Here is a 22,643-nt window from a genome sequence, read left to right as displayed (position 1 = left end):
TAAATCTTTCCTGGCTTCTCAACAATACACTTTTGCACAGAAACTCTTTCTTGCAGAAGGCAATTGTCTGAAGTGCCTCAGAGATTTGAAATGCCAGAAGTATCCAAGGTGAGGATGGATTACTAGGTAGAATGCAATTTATCACATGAATACCACCCTCAGGTTTGTGGGTGGCTGGATGGGTTGATGGGTGCCTACCTAAAGCTTTAACTTAGTCAACACTTAATTTGGAGGATTTTCAGTTTTCACTGCTTCTAACAGCACTGTAGTTCGCACAGATAAGCTATTCTTGAGCAGCTTTTCCATTGTGTTGAGTGTAGGCATGCTTCTCTGCAGAATCACTCAAGCATCGATGCCTGTTCTTTCTATCTAGTTATTGCAACAAACATACCTGTTGTTACCGCTGAGAGGTTATCACTGCCTGGTAGGCACTATTGTGGCTTCTCACAGGGGATTTCATCTTTCGGCTTCATGCATGCATTTATGCAGAAGAGTCATGTTGTGAAAATCTTTGTGTGTCTCCACCATCTTTTTCCAGCAGCATTGTACTATTAGATTCTGATTTTGCACATATGTTAATGTGACACTGTTGAGATGTCAGTGGATTTAACTGTGATGGAATCCTTAAGACTGAGTTATCTGACTTGTAATTTGCATTGGCTTTGTACTGTCTCCCAAGAATATCCATATGCATTTTTGCCAGAAACTACAGAGGCGATGTATTTTCAGATATGAGAACTAACAGCAATAGCTCATTAGCAAATCCTCCTACAAGCTTCTGTTTCCTTAAACTTCATGCTTAATAGCTGCTGGTAAATATTCTCTCTTTTCATCAAAATAACTTGTAAAGACAGTGATTTTAAAGACTTTGTGCTAAAACTGCACAGATCTGCTCAGCTAGCTAAGTTATAGATACTGACAGCAATATGAGAATAAACAAGGAAGTTATAAATCTGAAAATACTGCAAAAGTCGAGATAAAAGTGACTGTGATTTTGAAATGACACTGTGTCTTTTTTGGTCACGGATGGCTGAGATCGGATTCATTTAATGCCAATAGCAAACAGTTATTCTGTTCAACTGGTCTGAGATTTTACTGTAACGGGTGTGGTTAGAGAGATCTGTCATTCTCACTTTGATACCTGAAGCCACAGAAACCACCAAAAAAAGCCCCTAAATATGGGGTTTCTTTTTCTGTTACCATGTAGACACTACCTCTAGTTTATTCCAAAGTTCATTTCATCCCTCACAGCTGAGCTGAAAAATCAAATACCAAATCTGATGCTCTTGTATTCCATGTGGAAAAGAAAGCCTAGATTTGGAGTCAGTCCTACCTCTGAATAAATAGAGCCAACATTTCAAACAAACCTATGCTGATTAATAATGCACTCCTATATTGTGCCAAAGTAAATTTTGCATAAGCGTATGCAAACCACATGAAACTTGGTAATCTGCAGTGAGTTTTCATTTTGGTTAATGTGAACTTTAGGGAGTCAGGGCTATACTAAAATGGTAAAGAAGTTTAATCTGCTGCTGTCTATGGGAACTGCTGTATTTTGCACTACATTTGTCTGTTGATCCAAAGCTTCTATTACTGTTTTCTTCCTGAGCAAAATGCCTTTAGTATAAAAAGAAGCAAGCAGAGAAGCGTAACAGTCTGTAAGCCATTAATGCGTGTTGTTTATGATACATAGTTAAAGTGCTTTTCTCCTGATACCAGCACTTTTAAAGCCAGATACAAAGCCTGAGCAAACAAGTGGACTCAAGTCAGGGCTTGAGCATTGTGGGGAGACTGCCTTTTAATGGTCTCTGTTGGGAATATGCACTTCTGCTGAAATTTTGAGCTCTAGCATGGTGTTATGGTTGGCTCTCTGCAATCAGGATTTCATTTCTTTGGACTGACGCGTGCATCCACGGTGAGACTGCAGTGGAAAGAAATGTGAGTTCAGATGAGTAAGATAACATTCTGGTAGTGGTAAGAAAAATGTCTACTTTGAAGCTGACATAAACAGTTAAAAATGAATACATTTGCAGTGTGTGATTTTTCATGGTTGGCCTGTGTATAAGAATACTCACTGTGTTGTACAGTGATAGTTTAACACGTCCTCAGTGGAAGCAAGGAAGCATTTTTCAGCTCTTTATATATCAGCTTGTTAAGCCTGACCATGTTTTGTATTTATTCAGAAATTATTACCATGTAGCAAAAGGTGAAATTTTTGCTATGATGTGTAATCAGTTCATCTGTTGGCTGGGTGGATCAAGCTATGCAGAGAAGCAGTTAAGACATCACTCTCTTAGCTGTTTGCGTTAGTTTTACATCCAGCTGCTTTGCTTCAGCTAGTGCCCAGTTGTGCTCGACTCAGTAAATCATGGCTAATAAACAGCAATTTGTTAATGTGATGACATACAAAAATATAACTATATATAGGGCTATGGTTTTTACATGCTAATGAGCTCTCGCTCCATTCCTTATTGTATAATTCTTCCCCATTGCCTTTCAGTGATGGAAGTGCTCTGTTCACAGCTTCTGCCATGTGTAGTGTCCCCATGGAGACCGTGTGCAGTGTGCACCTCGTTTTTTTTTTTACCTAATAAGATCCTAGATGCTTATGGAAGCTTCTCTGAGACATATTGCAAAAGATACCACTGAAATGAATACTTTGCTAGATTACCTAGTATAAAAAAAATAGCGAAAGATGATTCCTACTTTGTGGAGGAAGGGGGGGAGGTGAGAGGCCTGTTTATGACATTGTGAGGTTTAATAGCGTATATTCAAAGAAAGACTTTTATTTTGCCTGGTGAGGATGCTGCCTGTCCTATTTGCATTCCTTTTCTTCCTGCCTAGAATTGCTTTCTTTTGTTAAAGGCGGCTGCTGTACCTGCATTATTGACTGGTGTGGTTTCCAAGTGCTAAGTTTGCAGTTTCTGTGAAAGCTGTTTGGTTCTCATTATACCCAGTTCAATCTGTTCTGTAACTTGGTCTCCTTTCCTATTTACTGTTCTATGCCTTTATTTATAAATATCTCTTTTCTTTTGTTCTCTTTTTTTGTATGTTTTGTATGCCTGGTTCATAAAATCACAGCCAGAAGTACAAGCTTTATGACTATAAAACAAGTCATGCCTACGTTGTAGACTGTGTCATCTGCTGTGATGTTGTATTCTATGTATTATCAATTTTACTGTAAGAGGAAAATTAGAGCATGCATTTTCCACATGAAGAAATCAAATGTAATCTAAATGCAAACCACAGGTTTTATTGCATAGTAATATTTGATAGCACTGCTATTACTAATCCCAGCATGACAAGAAACACAGCATAGTTATGAAGTTCACAGCACTCATTTTTTAATGGTCTTTTTGGTAGGAAAGCCACAAAGCCTGGACAGATTGCTTGCCGGTTGTAGTCTCAGACTTGCAGTATTAGTGGAATACTGCATATTTTACAAATTACTTCAGGTATGACAGGAATATGCGTTCTTCATAATTTCTGTGAGAACGTTTTTGAGTAGTAAAAATAAAATGAGATAATTAACCATATCTAGTAAATACCTTATTACCAATGCCTTTGCTTCTGCAGGGTACTTTATGGGGAATTTTACCATTTTTTGTGTGGTTTTAACATCCATAATCAAGTATTAAAAGGCAAAGATTGTGTTACAGGAGAGAGCATCCACCTCCCAGGTGGGGAGCGCACTGCCACTGGTCTCGTAGGTTATACAGAGCAATTAAGATGACAGTGAATGAGCTTCTTTCAGTGCCCCACTAAATGTGTTACATTCCTGTAACAATATGTGTTTTTAGTCGTCTTCAGTAAAAGTGCGAGAAGTTACTGTATAATACAATGGTAACTTGGGAGCATTAGGCAGGTGTACTGTTTGGAAGAATTGAATATTAACTGACACAGACCAGATGAGAATATATTCAGCCTTCTTGAAATGTGTGAGTTTTTCCATGACACCTACTGAACACTGAGTAACTGTGGGTGCAGTGCATTAAATTGTGATTAGATCAGTTGCAATTAAAAGTGCATTTAGTATGTTTGCCTACCTTTTCCATTTTATGACCAAAGAAAACTTGCTATGTATAGTTGTTCTGATGGTGTGTGTTTTTCCTTATCATGGTTGTATATGCTCTGCAAGTTACAGTTATCAAAGTAGACCACAGCCTGGGATATAAAACCAGATGCAAGTAGGATAAGCAGTTGCAACTGCATGGAGAATTTGGAGCTGTTATTGCCAGAAGAGAAATTTAACTACAATTTTGAGCATAGTACTCATTTTCAGATTATTAGTATTAATCCTCAACTGTTGTTATAAACTCATGTTTTCCTGAAGTCAGAAACATCATCCTGTTTGATACCTCTCTGGATCAATACTTACTTAGAGTGAAGGATGCTACCTACTGCATCGTGGATATTGCTGTTTCCATTAGATAAACTTTTCTTACAGACATCTCTTTCTGAAGCATGCATCTGACCCAGATGTATTGGACACAACAGGCTAGGAGATAGGCAATGCTGCTACATAGGCAGGCACTTCTAGGGGCTGCTCTCTGGACGAGCATCTGGTCTACAGTTATTCTTAAGTATGTACACTATAACCATAAATTGGAGAGGAAAGGGGAAGGAATTTCTTGGTAGAAGTGAGTAACTTGCCATCGTTTGAAGTCTTTTATATATGTGGACAAATGTATTAATCCAGGTTTTATGGAAAAAATACAGGCCCCATGTTTATGGTTGGCAAGGCTGTATGATGATAGTGGCCTCTATATATAGGTAATTTGCTAGCTATACTGAGTTTATAGTGCCTTTCTATCTAGTTAGGGTTTTCTTGCCTTTTCGTTTAATCTGTACTGTGGGCATTCAAGTCCTGTTCCTATATTAGCAAGATACCTGGAAGGAACTGGCTTGCTTAAATGATATAACTTAAGATAAAATAAACCAAATTCAGAAGTACTATCACTGGTACTTACGTACGTGCTACTTTGATCACATCTGTTTTATTCAGTGTTATTTACCAGTGGTGATAATGGTTTGTCTGTTTTATCTCCTCTGCTCTGTTGGTATGTCTCTGGCCATATTCAGCTGTCTCAATTAATAGTGCTTTTAGTTCATTGATTTTACTTTCCAACTGGCTGAAATTGAGCTGCCCAGCTTCTCCTTTGTGAAGTTTTCCTAGATCTTCCTTGCAAATACTCATCCTTTTCTTCTTCTGAGAGAAAGCCAAGAAATTTTAATATGATTCTGATGACAGTGTCCAGTTAAAGCACAGAGAGATTTCTGAGAGAGTTAAGTTCTGTGTGTTCCACTAAAACTTTCTTTCCTAAGTTGATCTTTACTTTCAAGTAGGCTGTGGTTGAGTCTTGCACTTTTGGATGCAGTTATAGCCAGCCTTTTGGTTGTACTATTAAAGCTAAAGTGATGGACCACACTGGGCTTTGATTTTGTTCGTTTGTGCCAGGTGTAAGTTAACCCAAGGATTTTAAGTCTTCTCCAAATGGCATTGTCCTAGAAACCCAGGACTCTGAAATACTGTATATGTATATGTATACTGAAAATGTCACTGCAGACTTTATAAGGTACACTGTCCCTGTCAAGTGACCCTTTCAATCACTTTTCAGTCACAGCATCCCCTTGAACCTATCAATGTTCCTTGCAGCTTGATTTACACACTTATGTGCTCATTTTTGTCAACACTTTCTAAAATATATTCCCCTCATGTAGTCCTTCTGCTGTTAAGATGGTTGCGGGAGCAAGTCCCTATTTCCCCAAAAAGCAATGTACCATGTACAAATGTACCAGCTGTGCTGTTTTTTAATATGCTTTATCTTATCCAGAGTTACAATGAATGTTGTACAAGTACCTCAAAACACACTTTCAGAGCCTACATATCTTTTACAGATGTCAGGAAGAACAGAATGTGCTTTGACTTCTTTCAGCTGTCTTCTCCAGCTTTGTCATCTCCAAAGACAGTTTTTGTCTTTTCTTCTTTTTTTTTTTTAACCTTTATTTCTAATATTTTTCTATATTCTTTTCCTTTTTTTTTCCTTCTACTTTTCTTCTTTTCTGTTTTAATTCTTTCCCTTTTTACAGTTCTTCATATTCTGTGTCTCCTGGATTACAAAGAGAGGAGTGAATGAATGGGGGAGTACTTAATATAATAATACCAATTTTTATTTCATTTTATCATTGACATTTTGAAGATAAGTTCAGCAGGCAGTGATTACAATCAACTGAGGATGTCCAGAATAGAAGAGAAAGCAATGCTTGATTATAGCAGTTTACAGTTTTACAGTTAAAGTTATAAAAAACCCACAAATAGTCCCTTTGGGAAATGAAATATAATGGAAGTGTGGTTATTAAAAACTAGATATAATGTACACTAGTTATTACCTATTACTGTAAATCACCATGAGATGCAGGAAACATATCAGACAAAAAGGCATTTTTGGAATACGTTGCCTTTTTTTCCTGTGGATATTTTTTGCTTCTTAGGCATTGAATTGATTTGGGATGTGGAATTCATTTAGGAGCATGTATGTTGCCCTTTTCTGAATGGCTATTGAAATGAAGTTGTTATCTGTACTAAACTCTTAAGACATGCTTCCCTGTGCCCCCAGGAAAACGACTTAAAGGGGCAATCGCATACACCAAGTACTAATAGATATTAGTTACTTTTAGTTAATGATGTTGCCAGCCTTGAGTAGTTCACTTATCTTAAAATGGAAGTGCATGTTGATCTCCATTCTGCAAATGGAAAAATTAAGTCAGATGGAGTTTAAATGACTTTCCTGAAGTAACCAGCAAATCACTGTCAGATCTGAAGATACAGTCTAGCAACCCTCTCCCGGGTGCTCTATGTGATTATGTACAACTCAGAAGCACCTAAGTAAGTCATTTTGGTTTATTAGTGCCCTATGTTCATTTAACAAAGATGTGAGCAACTTTACAATGTTCTGGGTCATTTTTCTGGCATCTACCAGTGCCCTGTAGGTCACTGAACAACTTGATTGTGGTACTACCACAGGGATCAATTGGGGGTCTTGCAGTTCTGGTGATATCCTTTCTGTTGTCATGGGTGGAAGTGGAGTTAGGTACATGTAAGTGTAGGTGATTGTGGCACATCATTGTCTCCCCTTTTCCTAATGATTTCCTGAAACAATTCTTACAAATTACAACCTAACATTTATCCTGTGGATTACAGAGAATGAGGTTAGCCTAAGGTGGACATGCAACTTCACCTGGTGATTTCACATAAACCTGTTGTGACTCCAAGCATGCAGTGATGCTAACCAAATCAACTGTTATGTCAAGACTTCTCTTTGATCTGCTAAATTAATATGGATTGATTAGATAATTAAATGGAAAATAACTGGAGATAAAGAAGGAGTTGAGAAGAAAATTACTTGCAGCTGTAGCCTTGTCTTGAGTTGGCCGTGGCTAACAGCCAAATGCCCACTCACTCCACTCTCAGGAGATGAGGAGAAAATAGAAGGAAGGTGAGAAGATTCATGGATTGAGATAATGACATTTTAATCAGGAAAGCAAAAGCTGTTCATGCAAGAAAAGCAAAGAGAGGAATTAATTCCCTACTTCCCACCAGCAGGCAGGTATCCAGCTACTTCCTGGAAAGCAGGACCTCAGCATGCGTGGCGCTTGCTTGGGAAGACAAACACCATAACCATGAATATAATTCCTTCCTCCTCTGTTCTCTGAGTGATCATTGCTGTCATATGGTCTGGAATATCCTTTTGGTTAGTGCAGGTGTCCCAGCTATGTGACCTTCCAGTCTTATGCCCACTCCCAGCCTATTCATTGGGCATGACACCGGGCAGAGTGGGCTCAAGAGGTCTTGCTGCTGTGCAAGCCCTGCTCAGCAATAGTGGCAATGTCAGAGGGTTATCAATACTATTTCAGCCACAGATACAAAGCACAGCACTCTATGGCTGCTATGGAGAAAATTAACTGCATCCCACTCAGAGCCTGTACAGCAACTAAACATGGGTCTACAGCTCTAGAGGGTTGAAAAAGTATTTTATTTTGTTAGAGTATTGACCAAAAATCTCCACCAAAACAACCCAACCAATCAAAAAAATCAAATCCCCAAAAGCTCCTTTTCTAACGAGCAAACAGCAGCAGGCTAACAACAGCCATTCATAACACTAAAATGATGCACAGAACATTGGGTAAATTGGACATTAACGAATTGCCCACAATGAGTGGGATTCAGTCTGGACATCTCTGGGAGCCAGGTAAGAAAATGGCAACATCAGAGCCTCTCTGAAATGTCATACTCTGTAATGGCAAAAGAACTATGGGTGAGAGAGATTTGGATTACAGGGTTTTTATGTCAAATGAGGATGTATTAATTTCTAAAAAAAAAAAAAGCAACAGTGAAATTGGTAGAGACATTTTAATTAGGTTATGTGCCAGCAGGGTTTTTGTTTCTGTTTGATTAATATCTTGATCCATGACATGGTTATAGAAAGGCCTGCGTTTGGGCAGCTAGCAAGAGAAGGCAGTGGAAAAACCCTATTACTTTTTTCCAGAAACTTCATTAAAAACCAAAATGAGCACTGTGGTCACTAGATATATTTTTCCCGTGTAGTCTATAAACAATAAACTGAAATTGCGAAACAAAAAAAGTACACTTGCACCTTCTTCTGTTGACCTTTGAGCTGCTGCTTCTCTGAGACGGATGTAATCTAGGCCCAACTTTACGATGTTCAGAGCTTTGTGTCTGCCTAACCCCAGGTGATAATACCTCCCTAAGGTAGACATTAAATCCTATTGGGAATAGCAAGCCTTGAAGTTTGTTAGCTTGCCAGTGTTTCTTTTCAAGTGCCATTGAGGTGAGATGCAGCCTTGGGGTTCCCCTCACATGGTACTGTCATCTCCTTCCTCACTGACACCTGAAAACAAAATTAGAGTTGTTTGCTAGTCTTTCTGAAATGTTCTATGGAAAAGTCATGATCTGTGACCCCCCACCCCTGCCTCTGTGAGTCACACATTTTTTCCAGCTGACTGACCCCATGAACTGCGGTCATCTCATTGTGCCCAGGTCTCCCATTCTGGTCTGTGCCTTGCTGTTCAGTGAGGCTTACTGTGACCTTCCAGCTGCCAGCTCCATGTGTGCCTCTGTTAGCAGCATTTTTGGGCTGTGAGGATAAGAAAGGAGCTGCATGAAGAATTGCACACTTCATAGTTGTGATTTCCCTCTGTTGAATCTTGAATGCAAGTAGAACGCAGGTAGCCCTTTGATGAGAAGTGGTCTGTAAGCGTGGAAAATTTGCAGTTGTGGACTGTATATACAATATTTTTATTACAGTTTCTCTTAGGATTCCTTTCTTGAGCTTTTAGAAGCTGCACTTGTAGGGACTATTACACCTGATGTTTACAACCTTGGCTCATACCAAGCTTGGTACCACAACGGATTTGCAGCAGCAGCACTGCATGCTCGCCCCATGTGCCAGCCCTAGACATCTCCTCCTTCCAGGGACTCCAGACCCTGGTCTTCCCAGCAGGCTTATGTTTTAAAAGTAGTAAGAACAGTAATAGTTGACATTTGAATGTCTTACATGTTAATTGTGTATTGAATGGATTCAAAGAAGGTTTTTTGGTTAGTAGGTTTAAAATAAATATTAAACCTACAGTTAGGCTTTAAAAGAAATACTTCCCCCCCCCCGCCCCCCCCCCCATATAACTGTGCTTGTCATAGTGAAATGTAGAAGTATTTCCATCCAAATCAGAAAACATTAAGGCTTTCCTCAATTTGCTGTGACCTGCATTTAAAAGAGGAGAAAGATGGGCTTCTACTAAAGTATGACTGAAGGCTGTTCTGGGCTGAAACTGTTGAAGTAGATTTGTGTAAAATCCATTTCTCACATATACAATTAATTAAAATGCAATGCAACTAACCAGCCTGTAAAGAAACACACAGGACACGTGAAGAAATAACTGTGGTTTACGATGAGTCTAAAATGATGGATTCTTTCTGTCTGAAGACATAAATTTGCTTTTGCAAATCAGCATGTCTTCTGACGATGAAGACGAGAGGGACTTTTCGTAAGAGCAAGCAGTGACAGGACAAGAAGGAATGGCTTTAACCCGTAAGAGCAAATTTAGATTACATATTAGGAAGAAATTCTTCTCTGTGAGTGTGCTGAGGCCCTGGCACAGGTTGCCCAGAGAAGCTGTGGCTGCCCCATCCCTGGCAGTGTTCAAGGCCAGGTTGGACAGAGCCTTGAGCAACCTGGTCTAGTGGAAGGTGTCCCTGCCCATGGCAGGGGGAGTGTAGAACTGGACAGCCTTTAAGGGCCCGTCCAGCCCGTTCTGTGATGTATCTATGTGCATTCAGATACACATTGGAAGTTTGGGTGTGTTTATTTGCCGTGAGCTGCAGTGGGTTTTATGCAGCCAGGTGGAGTAAGTTAGCAGGGCTGCTCACGGGGCGAGCTTGATGATGGTTTACAGGACTCCCCTGCAGGAAGAGCGGGGCCTCAGTACCAGGCAAGTAGTGAGCCCATTGCAGAGGAAGAGGTTTCTCACTCTCAGTCTGTGGTCTATAGAAAGTGCTTCTATGTGTCCGAAGGGACTTAACCTAGGTAACTGTGAGGTAATTTACAGTGTTTGCTGAGCTTTATTCAGGACTGTTTTGGGTTTGCTTTCCATGGGGCCTATAGCTTCAGGTGGGTTTTCAGAGGCACACCCCTCATGTCTGCGGCAGAGGGGCTCTCCATGGCCAGCAAGCCCTGCCTCCAGCACCAGGGTGTGATGTAGTTTGCTGTAAGTATATACCAGCAGTGAATGTGTGGTTCCTAGTGTGCATCAAGGAGGTGGCAATGACTGCGCTGACTTTTGGCACAGTTGCTCTAACTGGAGCCCAAGTTAACTGGGTGCTTTAAGGAAGGGAGGGCTCAATGTATCCTAAGTGTCTGCTCTTTGTAGGAAGCCGGCTGCTTGAAGTGGGTTACTATAGCTGGAAGTGGGGAGAATTGCCATCATTCCCAGGAGCAATCCTGGACCCTCACCACCCCACAGACCATGCTGGTTTGGATGGTCAGGAGGCCAGGTATGGATGTGGGTGCTCTCCACTAGTGTTAGCTGCTGGTTTATGGAGGGGTTATGCTGTGGCTTATACCGCTGGGTCATTCACAGCCCATGCTTCCGGCATTACTTTTAGGCTTTCCTAACCTGTGTAGCCAATGCTGCCAGCATTGCCAGCAAGTCTTGAAGCTGCTGGAATTACAAACAGAAGTGTGTGCTAAAGCAGTGTCTTTTATTCAGTTGCTGGTGTTGGTTGCTGCTGTGTTCCTGTGATTGCCTGTTCATTTTAATAGCAGTACAATAATGGTTGCAACAACAGTGGCTATAAATAGAGGAGACTGTGTTAAACAGTCACAGAAGGGTGAATATTCTGAGAAGTTGTGTGTTGAAAGTAAGCGTGCCTCTTTCAGAAGTTACTTTTCCTGAGCTGTTGCCGTAAGCAGAGGAACGCATGTCAGTCTCTCTCTGTACCATTTAAAGTGTATTTTTGTTTGCAAAATGTGTTTTGGTTTCAATTAACAGGCTTTTGTGTTCTCCCTGCTAATTAAATGTATGTACATCTTTATCCTTTTGATCCTAAAATGAAGCTTGTAATGGGGAATAGGCTGGGTTTAATATTTGTTTCTGAAAAGACCAAAATAGTGTTCAGAAAACGCTGCAGAGGGTTTGGGTTTTGGAGGTTTTTTGGCATCACAGCTATGTGCTGTATTTTGCTTCTTTATTAGGAAGTTTATGTAGAAAGAAGTTTTGTTGTTTCTAAGAGGTATAAAGACCTTACGTCTGTTCATTTTGTAACCTTTGACTTTTAGCAGGGCTGCTGGAGTGGTTAATGATTAATGAAGAGGTCTTTTATTTAAAATGCTAATTAGCTGTTGAAATAGGCTTTAACCAAAACAAAACTCTTTCCAAAAGTTTCAGATGAGCTTGCCATTCCCCCAGACATTCTCCTTCCTCCTGCTGGACTTTCCCTGTTGTCTCACACAGTCTCCTGGTCTGGTCCTCAGAAACCTCCATAAGCATATGCAATACCCCACTGCTCAGCAGAAACCATGGGGCAAGCGCCACATCCTCTTTCATTCACAGATAAATACAGGGACCCTGAGGTGTGTACTGAAATGGAGGCACATTTCCCACTTTTCCACATACTGGTGTGCTTGTTTTTTCTTCCCCCACAAAGAAAGGAGGTCTATATGAAGACCTAACAATGCCCTTACTGTTCTGTCAGAAACTGCCTGGCAATGACTTGTTTTATTTGGCCCTCGCTAAATGGCAGTTTCATTTACGTTTTGGGTGTTTGGGAGATAGTTTATCTTTGTCAAACTTCACTTTTAACATTTGTTTAGATTACTTGTCACAACACCTTTCCTTCCCCCCCCCCCCCCAACTCTTAAGGTTCCAGTCAGCTTGATGTTGCTCAGAAGTGGTTTTTGGTATTTTTGAGCTTGCTTCTTATGTGTTGTCCCTTTTTGAACCATCCCAGTTAAGTCTGTTAATTGATAGTTTCTTTTTTGCATTTTCCCTCTGCTGGTAATGCAACACTGTCCCTTTGAGCCTCTGGCTCCATTGTTGGTGGGGTAAGCGTCTCCTAGATCCTGTGAATAGAGTCACAGAATCATAGGATCAACTAGGTTAGAAAAGACCTTTAAGGTCATCAAGTCCAGCCTTTACTCCAGAAAGAAAAATATTACAGTGACACTTGTAAAAACCTGGATGCATGCATTTTACTTCGTCTCACCTAGTGCATAAGACGAGACCATGCTGCCTGTGTTGAATAGCTGTGTTGGGATCAGGAACATCATTCTGCACCATCCTGTCTGATAGGTTATGGTATTTGCTTTTTGTACCTCTGAGGAGATCCTACAAGTGTTCAGCAGTATTTATCACAGATATCTATCCCTGACAGCACCAGGAGACACGGGCTAATCACAGAATCATAGAATACCAGTTTGAGAGGGTATCATCTGATCCAGCTGTTCTTGGCAGAGCATGGTCTAGACTAGATGTCCGAGCCCCTGGTCCAGCTGTAAAACTGTCCAGCATTGGGGAGTCCATCACTTCCTGGGGAGATTATTCCAATGTCTGATTGTTCTCATTGTGAAAATTTTTCCTCTATGTCCAACCAGAATCTCCGCAGGAGTACCTATTGCCCATTACCCCTTGTCTTTTCTATGTGATTTGTAACAATGGAACCTCCATCTTCTTTGTAGCCACCTTTAATTCTGGAACATGGTGATAAGGTCTCCTCTGAGCCTTCTTTTCTCTAGGCTGAACAAACGCAGCTCTCTCAGCCTTTCCTCACAAGGCAGGCTTCCTAGTCCTTTGATCGCCTTTGTGGCTCTTCTTTGGACCCTCTCTAGTGTGTTCACATCTTTTTTTGTATAGTGGGGACCAAAACTGAACACGGTATTCCAGGTGTGTCTTGGCAAGTGCTGAGTAGAGTGGGATGATGACTTGTTTATCTCTGCCGGTGATGCCGTTGTTGATGTAGCCCAGCATCCTGTTGGCTTTCTTTGCTGCAGCAGCCACCATTCACTCATAGTGAGTTTGCTGTCCTCCAGGACCCCCAGGTCCCTTTCCAGAGAGCTTGCTCCCCAAAGGCTAAGGATTCTTCGTGCTGGGTTTTGCCAGATGCTCTCAGCACTGTAGTATCTCTTCACATTTGTGAGGGGTGGATCACATAGGAGTATTGGTCCTTGAACACAGACCTGGTTCCACTTCTCATCTGCCCAAGCAATGTAATCATTGCATTAAATTCATTTGGAAGGACTTGCAGTAAGAGACAAGGGCAATACCACTGAAGCTTCCCAGCTCTCCATGAACAGCTGTTCTTGTAATCCCTCCTTTAGGCTGAACCTCAAGTAAGCAGACTCTTAACCATTTCTGTTGTGCTTTTGGCTACATATAGGAGGAACTGAATGGAAGAATGTGATTTTAAATGAGACTGGGGAAGCATGGAGTATGATATCCACACTGTGTTGTTTAAGAATGAAAATTTAAAGAAATACCCCATGTAGCCATTCCTTGCTCAGGTGTTCTGTCACAACTGATTTCAAAGGGATGATTTGCTTATGCTAATCTTATTTGCAGCAATTATGGTTGGAGAATTGCCAACATCCAAACATGTTTGAACTGATACTCTTTTCTGAAAAGTTTTTAAATTTAGAAGTTACATTTCTGAGCTGCAGATACTTTCATCTGGCAAAAGGCAGTGTACCAAAAGTAATGTGATTGCTGAAATAATTTATTCTAATGCTTGCCTGTGCTTTATTCATTTCCATGCTTGAGCTGACTTGCAAAGGATGACATACGGACATGGCCAGTGTAGATAAATAAAAGACTAATTGCAAACATTCAGCCTTTTCCCAAAATCCTGGAGAGAGCCTGCAGACTTCAGCCAGCATGGGTGACTATCCAGTGACCCTAAAGTCAACCAGAGGTCAAATGATGGGGCAGACTGCCCAAGAACTACTGTTCCAGCTTGCCTTGAGCTTCCCTGTTAGCTGCTTTCTGCAGACCAGTTGATTGGATGGGCAGAAGACTGGTAATGGCTTGGTATTTACAGAGCCTAAGTGTTTGCTTGCAGATGCAAACACAGGTTTTGGGCAGCTTGGGTCCATCTTATTCCCCTTCTGCCTTCATTTGGAAACTGGCATTGTGTTTGTCTGGGGAGCAAATGGAGTCCTTTTGGTAGTGTTTATTTGTCAGCTGCTGTTATTAATTGATGTAATTGGGTTTTTACTAATATTTACCTAGGGTTTTAACATAGAAGTGACTACACAGATAATTCTAGTGCAATCTTAGAAGAAAGTCGATGCCTTAATTAGAGAAATGGCTTGCTACTCTTGACTTGTTATTCAAGTATTGATTCTTGTTTTCCTGCCCTGAAAAGTGTTTCCCTGGAATTTAAAGAAGTTGTTAACTAGATGGGTGACATCTGAAGAAGCATATCCTAGCAATTAGGATGAACAAATAAATTTGACAAGCTAATATTTGTCCTGAAGGAAACCTGAAACATTTGGGGACGGGAAGGGAATTTGGAGGCATTTCTGCCTTCTCCAAGTCTCTTTCTGAAAAGTCACTGCAGGAGAGTGTGTTGAGGAAAAACAGAACAGCAGGGACTCTTGAAAAAGGTGAGTTCCATCTACTTAACTTTTACTATGCTACACTAAGTCCTGTAACTACACAGGATCATCCAGGGAAAATGAGAGTTATTTAAAAGCATAGCAGAATATTATTTTAAGCAACACACTGGTGATTCTGAAGAGCGGTGCCTCTCAATTGTGCTAGGGCCAGCAATTTTAAGGATTAAAAACATATGGAATACAGATACAGAAGATATTCCCAATGCTTGGGGTATTATTTAGCATCATTTCTGTTATTCAGGCTAGCAAAAACAGAGATACCAAGAGAAAATCTCTTGTTACAGGGTATGAGCCATCCAGCAGATGATGAGAGTTGGAAAGAAATTTTATGGGAAAGTTTTTCTTTAATTGCTCTCCTAGAGATTTCTTCATCCTTTCCCTGAAGCATCTAATGCTGGCTGCTGTCAGATGAGAGGCTACTGAACTAAATGGACTATTAATCTGACCCAGTACAGCAATTCCTGTGTTCCTATGTTTGCAAGCAAGCTTTGTCTGCTGAGAGCTGTCTCTCTGAAATAAACCCTCCACTGGAGGCTAGGGAAGGGAAATTGTCCAGAAGCTTTTATACTGTTGCTATGTGATTTTTGATGTTGCTTTTAAAAGGTGTATTATTTTTTCTCTCTCCTTTTATGTGTATGCATGTTTTAAATTATAAAATTTAGCTTCCTGTTTGATGCATTTGCTATTCAGTAATAATCGGGTCCGTTGAGTAACATAATTATTCAGAATTATGTACTTCTGAAAATTGAGAGACAAAGTAATCTTAGCTGGTTGGCTGGCGTATGGCTGAATAATGTATTCTGTTCAGAAGGGTGTGAACTGAGTCCCTTCATCACCCGTTGCCAAAACCTCTAATATATATGTTTCTTCTTTAAAAGTAGAGATTTTCTTAAAGGAGGATATATTATTATTGTTGTTGTGACTAATCAGGGTTGGCAATGTTCTAGTGAACCCAACTTTCTACCTTCACCCATTTTTAACAGAGGGTATTCTATTTTGCTTGACTCAAAGGGCTTCAGTGAGTAACCTACCTTTGCAGTGAGTTATGTGAAGCAGAGTTGTAATGTCAAGGAATTGTGTGCCTTGGGTTTGTTTGTTTAAAAATTAAATTGGGTTTCCTTATTTTTCAAAGGCTTAAGAGTGGATGTCACAGTCAGGCTATTTAATTCAGATCTTTTTAGTATCTGAATCTTTAGACAATATTGCTACATGTAGATGACTTTCAATTCTCCTGACTGCTTTAAAAGGTGCCTTAGAGGCGCGAGATACAAGCATGCTTTGTTTCACCCAGAGAAATGTGAATTTCATATAGGGAGAATGTGTTTCATTTCCTTACCATGTGTCAACAACTGGATTCTAAACCTGTGTTTGTCAGATGCAGAACTGGTTTTGGAGGATTATCACTAAATCAAATGCTAGACTGGAATTTAAGTTCTCACTACAGCATTTCTCAAATTTTTGTAGTATTCTACTTTTAGGCCGTTTGGTCTTTGATGCTTAGATCAGACATACGGAAGGCTGTGTTTTTGCATTCTCTTTGTACAAGAGAATAAATACTTCTTTCTGTTTCAAAACCCTTATACTCTTGTAATAAAGACAATACACCTGATTCTTTTTGTATATTAAGGCCCATAATTACTGCTCAAACACATGATGTGTCTTGACTCACACATGGTAAAAGAGATCCTAAGATTTTCTTTAACACAAAGTCTCCCATTATAATTTTGGGAATATATCTCCTAATTTTTAATAAAAAGGAAATCCAAACACATGTTTTTGTCTGGCAAAACCACGGTCAGAGTGTTTGAGTGAATATGAGACCTATTCCATGTTGTAAATACAGCTATTAATACAAAGGAGCAGTCTAAAGGGTGCTTTTTCTTAATCTTCTTCAGACTATCTACTATCTCCTGCTATATTAGAGTTCTGCATTGTTTTTTGTTGGAATATTCTTCAATGCGTCAGGTGTGTTGCTTCTTATATATGCTTGAATTTCTTAGTTTTCCACACAACTGAGTTACTTTTAATTGTAATTAAGTAGGCTGGGGTGTGTTTTTGGGGACCATTGTCATTGTGAATCTCTTACAGTAACACACAAGCTTTGCATTCATGAAAGAGGGGTCTTCACAAGTTAAGTCATCAAGTTGATCAATGGTGACTGTACCCAACATGTCTGTTTTTCCTGCCAGTTCTGCTCCCTTCCCCTGATCCTCATAAACTCAGATACACAGTGCAGAGTAACCTCAGTTCTCCCCATCTCACAGTCTTTGCAGTGATGGACTCCGTACTGGGAAATGGAAACCTTTGTCTTAGGATCCAGTATGGGCAGGGTATCTTCAAGAGCCATGGCTTGTATAAGGAAAGTGACAGCCTTTAGAGAATTCACTTATTTTGATTATTTCCATTGGCTGGCATCTCTTTTGCATTCTCTTACATCATTTTGAGGACACAAATCGATTTTTTTTTTCTGCTTGCTTCTGATTTGTTTTAGCATATAGTACCCTTTGACACCCTGTGAATATAATGGACAACTGTCTTCATCCCAGGTGGCACAGATAGCACTAGCTGGGAAGAGAATGGAGTGCGACTAACACTGAGGGATGTGCTTGAACCATCATGCGCCTTTTGGCCATTTCTGACTGGACTATTCTCCTTAATGGGTTTTTTTGGCCTTATTACATTAAAAAAAGTCAAAAGCGAATTTTGAATGGCTCAGTCTTACTAGTTAAGATCCTCTTTTTCTTTCAAAATTAATAATTTTAATATATTACCTTGCCAGTGAAGCTGAAGGATTTAGTGATCCCAGTGCATTTAGAGGTGAAATGCTGCCCTGCTGAGTGTTTGATCTGGGTTCAGGTTAAACTGGTTATGGCTAAAATGCTTAAGCATGTAGGTTTGGCCAGGTCTAAATGCCACATGATGGCGTATAACCTGTCTCCGTCTTAAAGAGTATGCAAGCAACTTTTTGCATAATAAATGTGAAGTAATTCAGGCTAGTTTCTCTGTCCACAGAAGTGGGAAAGTTGTTTTGCATTTATGAGTGGAAAGATGCTTTCAGAAATGGGCCTGTTGGGAATGATTGCTGTGCAATTAATTCACACACTGGTTTGCACTGCAAGAATACTTCTGTGTTGCATCAGAAGTCCTGCTTTGCTGACTAGCATGTATGACATAAGTCTTGAATTTTGTCAGTGCTTAGGCTCCTCTTAAGTTTCTTTTGGAAGTGAAATGAGAGATTGTAGTTCACTTTGGTCTTTCTGACAATGTAATCCATTTGTCCAGCACCTGTAACAGAATCATTCTGGGAAACAGATCTTCCAAATATGTTAAAATGGGAAAAAGATGTGTTGGTTTTGTGGCTACCATGATTGATTATTGCACCTCTTGTCCATATAACCTGACTGATAAGGTTTTGTGACATTTTCAGGTGATTGAGAGAAGCACTCTGGAGGTGCTTACATGTGCAGTGTTATCTTAGCGTATTACTGGCATGTTGCAGTTTCTTTGTTGGCTTCCTGTTAAGCAAAATATTGACTATTGACATAAAAATGCTGCTTTTGTTCTGTAATCCAGTCTATGGCTTTGTCCCCTCCTAGTTAATGGCTGCACTTGTTCCTAATTTTGCTCCCCTGTTGTTCCTGTGACAAGGAGCTACAAAGAACAGAGGTTTTAAAATAAATGTTCATAATCTCTACCAGCCCTCTGGCATATTCTGCTGACCCTTAGGGAGTCTTACTGGGAATATATTGGAACTTGTGATATTTAATAAATGAAGGTTCAGGAGCCTGAAGTAGACAGCAGAAATGTCATCTTCTGGGTAAAGTAGGACTGAAGACTCTAATAACTCAGAGGAATTACAGAACCTTTCAGGAGACATGCTACTAGACTTGTCATATGTAACAAAAGATTATAAATTATGTGTTAAGTTATTTTGTGTTAGCACAGTGTCCACACCTCCGTGATATTAAGGTGACAGATGCACCTCTAGTCCAAACAGACAAGTATTCAGAAATAAAGTTTGCAACCAATGCTTGAACCCTATTTATCCCGTTCCACTTGGATCACCCTCCTCTATTGGCAAAGGGGTGCAGCAAGGATACAAACTCCTGTAGCTCTGAGGAAGTAGAATTTCCAGTCTTGTAGTGCAAAAAATTGGACTGCTAAGAGATTGAACCTGCCTCCTGAACATAGTGTCATTGCCTCCTAATTCTGTCCAGGAGATTGAGAAGCCTAGGTCATCATTTTACAGTTCAGGCACATCCCTGACAAAATCCTCTTTCAGGTTTCTCAGACAGACTCCTGAACAAACATTATTCATCTTTTGAGTGAATCTACACGCTCATCTTAACAATGAGTTTAGATTACTGCAGATAGCAGAATTTTTCTTTGCGGTAAAGTAGATTCTTGTGGGAACCTTCTGTGTGGCATATGAAGTGTGCTGAACTGAGGCAGAGCCATCCACTGCAGTACATGTTTTCCAAATTAAACAGAGTTTTACTCTTTTCTTTGTTTATCTCAGTAACTGTTCATTTCTTTGTATCATGTGTGATGATCACTGACCCTTCTTCAGTGCGTGCCCAGGCAGTGCATCTATGCCGTAGTGAGGCACAAAAAGATCTATTTACTAGTTGCCCAGGTATTGAAAGCTGAAATTGCCCAGAAATTGAAGCTCTAAAACTTTTTCTTCCTTAAATTGGTGATGGAGGCAAGTCTAATGCCATGATTTGAAGTTGTGGCTAAACATCTAGGTTTGCTAAATTTGACTAACAGGTTCTATCCTTTGTACCGTGAAAGATATCCTGTATAGGTTCATGCAGAGGAAGACTACCAAACTGACCTTGGAGAGAAAGAGAGAGATGGTGTGCTGCTTTGCTTTATTGTGATGGTTCTGCTAAGACCAAGACTTCTCAGGAAGATACCTTTAAGGCTGAACAGACAGAGAGGACTTGCCTCTGTACTGGAACAGTCATCTCTTGCCTTGCTAACAGCAGATGTTTCAAGTTTAAATTGACTGATCCTTCCCTACCTGCTACTGGTAGAGCATTTGATGAGCCTCTGTCCTGACTGCTGGCTTCTCTGGTTGGGGTTTTAAGACCAGCGCCCACTCACTTATTGTCACAAGTAATAGTTACCATGATTCTCGCATGTCTTTGCACTCCTTTAATGAAGTATCTTGTCATTCTGTTTCAGTCGTTCACCTGCAGTGCTCATTGTGACCATAGTGTTGGTCTCCCAAAGAGATGTACTTGTCTGTCAAGGAGCTGCCCTCCAAAACTGCTTCCCTCTTCAGCTTCTGAGCAGATGAAGTACTCCATTCTTTTAATGATTCCCAGGCCACCATCATTTACTAGGGATCTTCCATCTGTCACCAAAACAATAACATCACTTGACCCCTCTTACTGATCTCAGAGGCCTCTTAAAGGTTATAAACAGTCAGTGTAAGGCCCTTTTAGCAGTTGCAGTGGTGGTAAGTGCTGTATTTGCTATTGGTCACCATGACACGTTTCCCATCAGCTAGAACGTGAAGGATGAGCATTCTGAGAGCATGCTTGGGAGTCTTCAGATCCCCTACATCCTCCTAGTTGTAATGCCACTTGGGAAGAGATTGGCATACTTGTAACCATCTGCAGCACGGTGTGGTTTTCCTTTCTTACCCAGGCCTCCCGTCTCTTTCCAAGAACCCTTCTCAGAAAATCTTGCTTTGACTGGCAGTCAGTGTGATGCTATATTGAGGTGCCTTGTAGCTAAAGTCCAATTAATTGCTAGTCAGGGGAAAGACCTTTAATGGAAGATCTTTTTCCTGGACTGGGAACGTGTCCCATTCTGAATTTGATTTAGAGAACAGGGATGCTACCTTTCCTTTATAGATAGTTGAGTATGCTATCAATTTAAGGTGCTAACTCTTGGCCTGTGTGAATCTTCACAAATCTTAGAAGCTTGTTGATTCTGGTTGTGGCTCACCTTTGTTATCTCTGGTGCTTTTCTCTGCCATGGCTGGATGATGAGAGGGGCCCCCAAGGGATAGGTTTCTTAGTCCCATCAGTGATAATTTTTCCTCTTCATTGACAGCCATATTGCAGGTAGGATCAAAACAATCATGTTAGACACACAGGATTGTAAAGGACTATCTGGTCACAAAGTCCAATCTAGTTTTTCTGAGTTATGAGGAGAAACTGTGCAGGAGCAAAGAAAACCCCCTGAAAAAGATATAGTTAGAGAACAAAACTAAAGCAGTAGGCATAGCACCTTGGGTGGGAAAAGCTTTGTATTGGAATTTCTGATTATATGTGACTTAAGTGACCAGCCTGCTTTTAAGAGCTGGTTTTGCTGGCTACACTATGCTGCTTAGATTGTTGATCATCTGAATAGTGAGATGAATTGAGTGATGTATTTTCCCCTTTTAGTTTGGGGATGGGCAGAAACAGGGAAATGGGTTTGGTCTGAAAAAAACAGAAAAACAGCAAACAAAACCAAACTCATAAAAACCCCTGCCAAACCTGCAAATTTGGTCCGGAGGATCTCTGATCTCCTCAGCCTCTGTAGCTCTTGGGGTAGTCTCTCATTTGGGATATTCTGAATATGAAGTTAATGGTTTACATCCTTAGAAACATTAATAAGGTACAGATGACAATGCAAGAACAGAAAACTTGATTCCACTGAGAGCAGTTTTAAGTATTAAGATACAGCTTTTAAAGTCGAGGAGGGAAACCAGTTTAAAAGTTTGCTTAAACTCAAGGAGCTGAAAGCTCCATTACCCTCCTTTTGGTTTCCTTAAATGAAAGAGAACTTCTCGATAGTCCACTGGGATTTTTGAATGTGGCAGAATAATGAATGCATTTAGTTACCAAGCAGAGTATCCTATATACGAGCACAAAATGTATTCAAAGCCCCTTGAATTCTCTGCAGAAAACTGCAAGAGTCCCTTATAGAGGTGATTGAAGGATGCTGCACAGGAAATCAACTTCTCATCCTGTACATAAACATGAGCCAATTCTACTATATCTGGCTCTTGGAGCAGTACACACAGTAAATTGTTAACCCCATCACCTGACCTAACCATTTATCTTTGCTTCTCAGTATAGTTTTGGCAACTGCTGAGTAATGAAAGAAACATGGAATGCAGATAGCTGTAAAAAAAAAAAGAGGAGAAAATAAAAAAAAAAACCATCCTCCCTCCGAAAACCCCACCCTCATAAAATGGCAAATAACAGGAGAGAATGAAAAATTTCCTGATGCAGTGGGAGGATCTTAAATGTAGTTCATAAAGAACAGAATTAACATCTCCCTAGAATAACAGCCATGTGAAGCATGGCTTTTCAGTCCTTCATGTCTGTTCATTACGTTAGCATTATGCTAGCACAAATATATTGATAACTCCCCTAAAACCTTTGTAGAACAAGTAACTGTAGCACATTTCAGGTTTTGAAATGTAAGCTCTATGTGTTTTTAATGTTATGA

At 40.2% G+C, this 22,643-nt stretch overlaps 1 protein-coding gene across 5 annotated transcripts in view; it reads left to right on the top strand.

The window, feature by feature from the left end:
* Nucleotides 1-22,643, top strand: part of RARB (retinoic acid receptor beta) — a 325,319-nt gene that overhangs the window by 98,472 nt on the left and 204,204 nt on the right. Inside the window, exon 1 of one of the 5 annotated variants that reach the window (XM_057424973.1) lies at nucleotides 10,584-10,601. The exons of the other annotated variants lie outside the window; for them this stretch is intronic. The gene's annotated coding sequence lies outside the window, so the exon portion shown is untranslated. Of the gene's footprint in view, nucleotides 1-10,583; nucleotides 10,602-22,643 lie in introns of those variants that run through there. 5 annotated transcript variants of the gene reach the window in all.

The sequence above is a fragment of the Pezoporus wallicus genome, unplaced genomic scaffold (genome assembly GCF_028554395.1).
Source record: "Pezoporus wallicus isolate ANWC-B61680 ecotype Strahan unplaced genomic scaffold, APGP_CSIRO_Pwel_v1 contig_3181, whole genome shotgun sequence".
In the NCBI taxonomy this organism is placed as follows: Eukaryota; Metazoa; Chordata; class Aves; order Psittaciformes; family Psittacidae; genus Pezoporus; species Pezoporus wallicus.
The sequence above is the reverse complement of the archived record's forward strand: the minus strand, read 5'-3'. Positions and strand labels throughout refer to the sequence as shown.